The sequence below is a fragment of the Styela clava genome, chromosome 1 (assembly GCF_964204865.1).
Source record: "Styela clava chromosome 1, kaStyClav1.hap1.2, whole genome shotgun sequence".
NCBI classification, from domain to species: Eukaryota; Metazoa; Chordata; class Ascidiacea; order Stolidobranchia; family Styelidae; genus Styela; species Styela clava.
This window is the reverse complement of record NC_135250.1, coordinates 6294648-6302880: the sequence shown is the minus strand read 5'-3', so window position 1 is coordinate 6302880 and position 8233 is coordinate 6294648.

The window sequence follows — 8233 nt, the reverse complement described above, 5'->3', positions numbered from 1 at the left end:
AGAAATAGGTTTTTACGAAGTGCCTGAAATTTCACGAGTGCCTGGTTTTAGTATTTTGTGCTTGAGGTTGCCAGATTTTATTATTCATATTCAATTTTCAAATAAATCCAGAAAGTACGATGATTGATCATATGTTGTCAAATGGTATTGCTCATTGCAATATTAAAAATGCTCAAATTGTTGTCGAACAATGAATTTGCGTTAGAAAGCAAAGAATAGTAAGTGCTGACGCAAATAATCTAGAAAAATTGTTGCGAAAATATATGGCAACGGTTGTCGGAAAAAATGAAAAATCAGGCACTTGCGAAATTTGACCCCTGATGACCAGTCCCAATCGTTCTTGTTTTTTACCAAAAAGACGTCATTTCAATCATACAAAAGAGTGTATATTCTAGTTTTCTGCTTCAAAGTAAGTAAAAACACCGAGAAATAGGTTTTTACGAAGTGCCTGAAATTTCACAAGTGCCTGGTTTTAGTATTTTGTGCTTGAGGTTGCCAGATTTTATTATTCATATTCAATTTTCAAATAAATCCAGAAAGTACGATGGTTGATCATATGTTGTCAAATGGTATTGCTCATTGCAATATTAAAAATGCTCAAATTGTTGTCGAACAATGAATTTGCGTTAGAAAGCAAAGAATAGTAAGTGCTGACGCAAATAATCTAGAAAAATTGTTGCGAAAATATATGGCAACGGTTGTCGGAAAAAATGAAAAATCAGGCACTTGCGAAATTTGACCCCTCATGACCAGTCCCAATCGTTCTTGTTTTTTACCAAAAAGACGTCATTTCAATCATACAAAAGAGTGTATATTTTAGTTTTCTGCTTCAAAGTAAGTAAAAACATCGAGAAATAGGTTTTTACGAAGTGCCTGAAATTTCACAAGTGCCCATTTTTAGTATTTTGTGCTTGAGGTTGCCAGATTTTATTATTCATATTCAATTTCAAATAAATCCAGAAAGTACGATGGTTGACTATATGTTGTCAAATGGTATTGCTCATTGCAATACTAAAAACGCTCAAATTGTTGTGGAACAGTGAATTGGCGTTAGAAAGCAAAGAATAGTAAGTGCTGACCCAAATAATTTAGGAAAATAATTGCGAAAAAATATGGCAACTGTCACCGAGAAAAATGAAAAATCAGGCACTTGCGAAATATGACACGCCTCCATCAGTCACAAACGGTATTGTATTTTACCAAAAGGTTGTAAATTCAACCATACAAAGTGTTTATATTCAATTTTCTGCTTTAGAGTAATCAGATACATTGTAAAATAGGTTTTGACCAAGTGCCTGAAATTTCACAAGTGCCTGTTTTCTATATTTTGTAATCAATGTTGCCACATTTTACTATTGAAAAATTATTTATACCCTAATAAATCGGAAATAATATTGTTTTATTGCAATATAGGGATGCAAAAATTATTTAAAGTCTAATTATCTTGTCAGGTAAATTGGAAATCCCAATGACGTACTGTAAAAATAAAAAAATATCAAAGTGCCTGAAATGGTGCCTGAATTCGCGAGTGCCTGGTTTTAGGGAGACCCTCCTCTATCAGTCTATTGATTGAGTCACTCCCTTGGGGCCTTCTGGTTACTTCAAAATTTGTATGCCTGTTCTTGTCTTGTTTCATATCAGAAGCGTCCAATTACTGAACTAAATTATTGGTCCGGTAAGTCGTAGATTAAGGTACTGCAGTAAACACTGGAACATAACACTGATTACAGGATCACTGGCGCTTTTGTCTGCCTATATTCCACAGCTCTGTATCTGAAAGTTCGACAATTTACTATACTCCATTTACTCCTCTTGTTAAACTTCCGAATCCTATTCTAATCAGTGTGTGCACTTGGCTGCGATTTTTGAATTTACGCCACCAAAGGCCGAACCAAAACAAACGGAAGCTGCCGCAAGCAATACCGGGAAGCCACGCTGTGGCTTTCTAACCCTCTATCGCCACCTATATAAATATACGGAGATCACGTGACTGCCGTTACGCAAAATTATTTTTCAAGAAAATCATTTATTATTAATAAATTTATTTAACCTGTAAAAATGTTTCCATAATATCACAATCTACATTATTTTATAAATATTTTATGCAAAATCTCCACTAACAAATATGAAGAACCCAGAAATAACAAAAGACACTTCTGGCTCGTGTTTATGCACCCCGACAAGTTGTTTCATATTTAAAATACGATAACATTTACTAAAATAATTTGCAGTGGCGGTATCAATTTCAACGCTAAGTTAACAAGTCAAAATACAATTAAAAAAGTGAAATGACGTTGGAATATATAATTTGATACTTCATACTCAGTCAGTGCACGCATTGCCACGACAAGAACTGAATGGTGCGGGGCGATAAAATTGATTTGACTGACTAGCCAGTAAAATAAAGCGCTTCTAACTTTCAAATGGTATTATGATGTCAAATTTAGCATAAGTGACAGTACAGAAAAGCTTGTTTCAGGCAGATGCAGGCAGTAAAACTTTGTTGTATTGTGATGCATCAGTGTGAAAAGCTGAAGGTACCCAAATATGGCCACGAAGAGGTTAGGTGGAAGCTAATAATAAGATACGGAAATGATAGACACAGCTGAGTATGCATGAATGGATGTTCATTCTGTCTGTACTTGATGATAACAACAATTTGTTATATCGGTATACTCTACACAGAAATTAGGCACAAAGAAGACAGACCACGCAATCATATAACGCTGGCTTACATTATTGTGGCAAAACTCATTATTGTAATCGGCCTGATAATGTTAGACAACGTGTATCAATTTAGATTGGGAAAAGGAGCCTTTTCACTATTATATCTTGTTTTAACCTTCTTTGCTGGGCTTCTTACTTATCGATCTCGATCGGTAAATATATGTTGATAGGTAGCCTATTTGTCTGTCTGTTAGACACTCGCGATATATCACGGAACGAGGTTGATCTGCTCCAAATTTTGCATGTGCATTTATCATATCTCGGACCAGAAGCTTATTGATTTTGAATGAATTATGTCGTATAATTAGTAAGTTAATAATTTATTAGTGATGGGACACACGGTGTCGCTATTGAGTCAGAGCAAATGAAACACGTCACTAGATCGATAAATCGGCGATCTCCGATTGCTATCTCGTTTACTTTATCTGTTATTATGCTATATTGATACGTCACAATGCTATTTAGTGTGGCAAGTTGTTTGGTGGCCTTTTGAATTACCGATATTAATTTTTTCGCAACTTATGGATTAATAAAACGTTTCTTGACTACCTTTCCCTTCGCACAACACTCCGTTAAAAAACGCTTATGGATCTTAATGGTATAAACCCGCAGCTACATCGTCGCCTGCCATGTCAACGCTCAAGGCTGAGTAATGATTCAGAGCTCCGTCTTGTGGCTGAGCTGAGCCCCAGAAGCATAAGGTCTTGGCTTTCAGTTTAAGTTATGAAAATAATCCACCGGCACACTCATAGTGTAAGGAATTTGCAGAAAGTAGCCTATATGTCATTTAAATAACTTCGAAACCCACGAAGAACAGTGATTTCTCTACACCTCTGCATTTGAATATCCACAAAGTGGCGTATATGCCGATGTAGATGGTCAGCAAAATATAAACCACATTTTTATAAGTTACAAATGGTTTTATCGCGAATTCATCATCACATAAATTTGGAACATCGTCATGAATTTAAAGGCTGGGGAGCATACTATCTAGAAATGTGTCCTAATCAAGTTTTTCAGTCTCGTTCAAAGTAGCCTAAATTATTTCAAAATAATAACGCCCGGAAGACACAACTCACCTCACCACTATATTATTATCATACTTCATCCCAATATAAAGATAAGATCGTTTGAATACGAGGTACGACTGGATTGCATCGTGGTAATCAGAACCGTAAACATTGTCTGGATGGCTGTAATCTTCCTGACATATTAGTTCCACTTGCCTATAATTTACCAGTCGTTCCGTGAACTCCCGTACAAACGTTAAAAATAGCATACATTATTGTAAACTAATTTGCTATCTCGCTGTTTGCAAGGTGATCGTCCTGAAAATAGAATGATGATCGACAAAACTTGTTAATTCTGTGCAAATGTGGAACAGTTAAATTTCAATATATTGTTCTACAGTTCGAAATAAACAGACAATGTAAATAATTCATCATTGTTTCCGTCTTCGTGTTTTTGCTACTTATTTGTCAGTATTAGTTGTATTCCCGAAATTTAGTAATGAATAATATTTTTGTCTTCTGAAGACTTTTAGCATAGTTACGGTCAAGGTTCCATCTAAGCTGGGCAACTGAGCAATTGCGCAGTGCCACCAGAACATTTGCGCAGTAAAATCTTATTCTCGCGCAGTTGCAACATTTCGTTATCAAAGCGTGGCTCATATTTTATATGTCATATTTATTAACGCTTAACTAGAATGCTGTTCTATGTATGTTTCACGCGTATTTTGGTGATCACTGGTCATTGTGAAGTCACACACGTGTAAGTCACGCTCACGTACATTGATTTCTGTATGCCTGTGACGCAAATTTATCGCTGTTCCGCGTTAAGGAATCTGATAATCTGCAAAATTTGTCGGGAAGTGGCACCTAATAGTGATTTGGAAAAGGCAAATCTTGGATGGGAAGTTGACTATCTAAGACGCCATTCAAATCAGGAAAAGCATATTGACGCACTAGATCAGTGGTTATGAATATTTCTTTGTTTAAACTAGAAAACAGTCAAGAATTGTATAATATTACAGAGTATGCCTTGGGAACCAGCAAGATATGAGCTTGTTGCGCCCAGTAGGTGGTCATGAGACGCGCAACAAAAACATTAAGATCTTTTCTAGGTGATGCACAGCAGGATTTTGCGCCCCTGGTGCCAAGTTAGAAACTACTTTATCATTGTAATATAAATTCATTTGTCTGGGGCATCGATCGAATGCAGAGGGATGATATGATGAAACCACTAGTTTACAGTCCAGATTTATAAAAGAATCACTGTCACAATATTTGAGCCCTCTCGATAACGAATGCTTAACGCTAGGTAATCGAACAATCAAACTGTTGTCCAAATATTCAACCAGTTACTTGTACGAAAAAACTTTATCATCGTTAGCTTTAACTAAAACGAAGAAAAAATATAGACTGTGAGCCACTGCAAAGCTAGGAGTTGCAAAACCATTTTTTATGCCTCGTTTGCAATCTTGTATTGGCAACGAAACAGCAGCAAATTCTCGCTATAGGTAATTGTGTTTGTACATGATTTGGCATGTACATGTTTTTTATGTGAGGTTTTTCTTGGTGTATTTTTTACGCGAAATCGTGCCCAGCACTTCATGTTGTTATGCAAGTATATGTTATTATTTTATGTTCCACCTATTTCCCTTTTTGTCGTTCCGCGAATACATTTTATTTAATCTAACCGGTCCGCCAGGGTAGAAAGGTTGGAAACCACTGCACTAGATGCATTAACTCAGAAGCGAAACGTGGAAGCAAGAGGAGGTTGTTCGAACTTTCTCACCGCAATACCAACCGCTGAAGATAGTGAAGTTTTGAAATAAAGCCTCACATAGATAGTGTTCTACCACGTGTTAAGCTGAATTCATCAATATTGTCGCGAGGTGATGAATAGTCGTGTGTCAAAATAGACTAACTTGCCACATGTCCCCGATAAGCTGCGATCATTTGAGTTTCTCATAAATCCTATTGATTCTGAAGTGAATATCCGCTAGTCTGGACGAAACTAATAATAATCTTCATCGAACTCAAATATTTTTAGTTACTTGAGTGTTTTTACTTACATAAGAAGATAGACACTGAAAGAAAACGCTATATTTTATTAAGCATATATATGGAAGTCAATAAAATTATGGCAAGTGCGGCAGCTTTCATCTTGACCTTCATCGTTGTACCGAGTGGTGCCAACTATTCGAAGACACGGGCGGTGTCAAATCCGATCAATTAAACACTTAATTGATGAAATATCTTGTTAACATTTTTGTTATGAATACCGAGCCTTAATTTAACGTATTATAGTGATTATATTAACTTAGCCATTTCCAGTAATTACACCCGAGGGCATTTCATGATAGTTTTGTAACTTAGACGTAAAGGTCTTATATACATACAAATCAAAATTACCAAACCATTCTGTCATTCTTATGAAGTATGATTTAGATATTTATTCCGTCAATAATATCGTATCGTCAATAATATACACATCTTACCCACTGTGACGATTTATTCATTCATTCAATACCAAGATATTTTGATGCATTTCATACCCAGACAATTGAGGCCTCCTCCACCGTCAAGTCCATGCTTCCGAAAACAAATAACTGATTTTCTAATTCCATACCCGACATGGACTGGTAACAGAACGAGGGGCGGTGGTTTGCCATATGCTTGATCCGTATTATCACCTTTCCTCTTCCTCGGGATAAATATGTAAATCCCATCTAGTTCAAGATATATTCAGTAGTTATAGTTTCGACACTTTGGGGCATTTCGAATTCACGTCATCTACAAATCAAATTTTGCAGGTTTCAATCCATTTTGAAATTTAAATTTCTGATTTCGAAATAGCTCATATGGACGTTGCCTCGACCCTTGGGCCCAGATAAATCCTCTCAATTCCATACTATTGTCAGTCAGTCAGTCAGTAGTTTATTTTATCACAAACCGAATGTAAACATTGACGAACAAAATTGAAAAAAATGAAAAATTACATTTCAGTGTGAAGGGAGACGCGATAAACCAGAGAAGGTTGTCGAGCAGCGTCACAATTGCAAAACATTTTATGCTTTTTGATAGTGTTTTGGAGAGATGGCGCTTACAAACTGGTTTACATCTTTAAAACCATCATTTTTATCAAAAATTATTCAACTACGTACTGCTAGCCTAGACCAACGGTTGTCAAACTTCCGGTGTTATTGATTCCACAATAAATTTATGAAAATAAGAAGAAAAACAAGAAAAAATATTTTTATACACCGATTAATGTTCATGAGTAAATTTAAAAAAACTTATAGATAATGTCCTATCCGGATTTCGACGTCGCCGTTGTGAAATTTTCTTAATTCCGTGCTTGCCTATTTGGACAGTTACACAATTAGACAAGTCAGTATTTTAATAATTGAACTAATAGCTTGCGGAGCAGAGACCCTAGGTTTTCGTATAGAGCACTATGATAATTTATGGCCTAGCCCTAGACCAGGGGTCGTCTATAGACGGGCGCATTGTGTTTTTGCAAAAAGACTACTACGGTCACAATAGAGACTAAATTGGGGGGTCGGACCCCCTCCCCCTTTTAAAATGTAATGCACAAATCCTGCCGGCCGGACCCGATAGCTGTTACGGTATAACTTGGTAACCTGATCACAAAGTGAAACGCCTGAGTGATGATCGCCGTCAATTTTCATGTTTATTTGTTTGTGATTTGTTTTCTTTGGTAAGTGAACGCGTTCAATACGTTTTAAACTCATTGGACACGTTTAATGGCCATAACGATCGTTTCAATATTATGTTGTTGTTGTTCTTTGACACGTTTTTAAAAAATCGCTTTTCTCTTCGAATACTGGACCAATTGCTTTGAAATTTTCAGTGGTTAAAGATTAATTTTTTCGCTAGAAGACTATTATTTTTATTTATTTCAAAATTTTGCGTGAATTCTATGAAATTTGATATTTCGTCTAAAATTTTGCTGTATTATTTTTTATCCATGGGAACACGGATTTTAGTCAGTGTCATGACTGGCTGTACGTTTTGATTCTGCAAAATTCTTGCTACTGGAAATTCAGAACTTTTTTGAGGGTACCGGTAGCGTCAAAGGTACCGGTAAGACTGATTCGCTCTGGTCTAACGTGTCCATATATTTGTGCGTAGCTCTCTTGTTTTATTAGGCTTTGTTCACTTACCAGATTCATCGCCTTGATCTTTTGTGTATGTATGTTTATTTTGTTTTTGCGAATGAATCGAAATAAAATCTTATCTTATCTTAATTGGCAATTTCAGAATCTCCCTTTAAAAAATTCCTGGCACGCCACTATACCTAATCTTCTTTGCATATCATTAAAAATGTTGTTCTCCGGGCGAAAGGCGTGGGTAAGTGCAGTATAAACAAGTATGCTACATTTCGACACGACCTTCGAACATAAATTCTCATATTAATTTAGTACCGGTACCGTAAAACCGGCTAACTTCGGATGCCTTGTAACTTCGGATGAAATTTT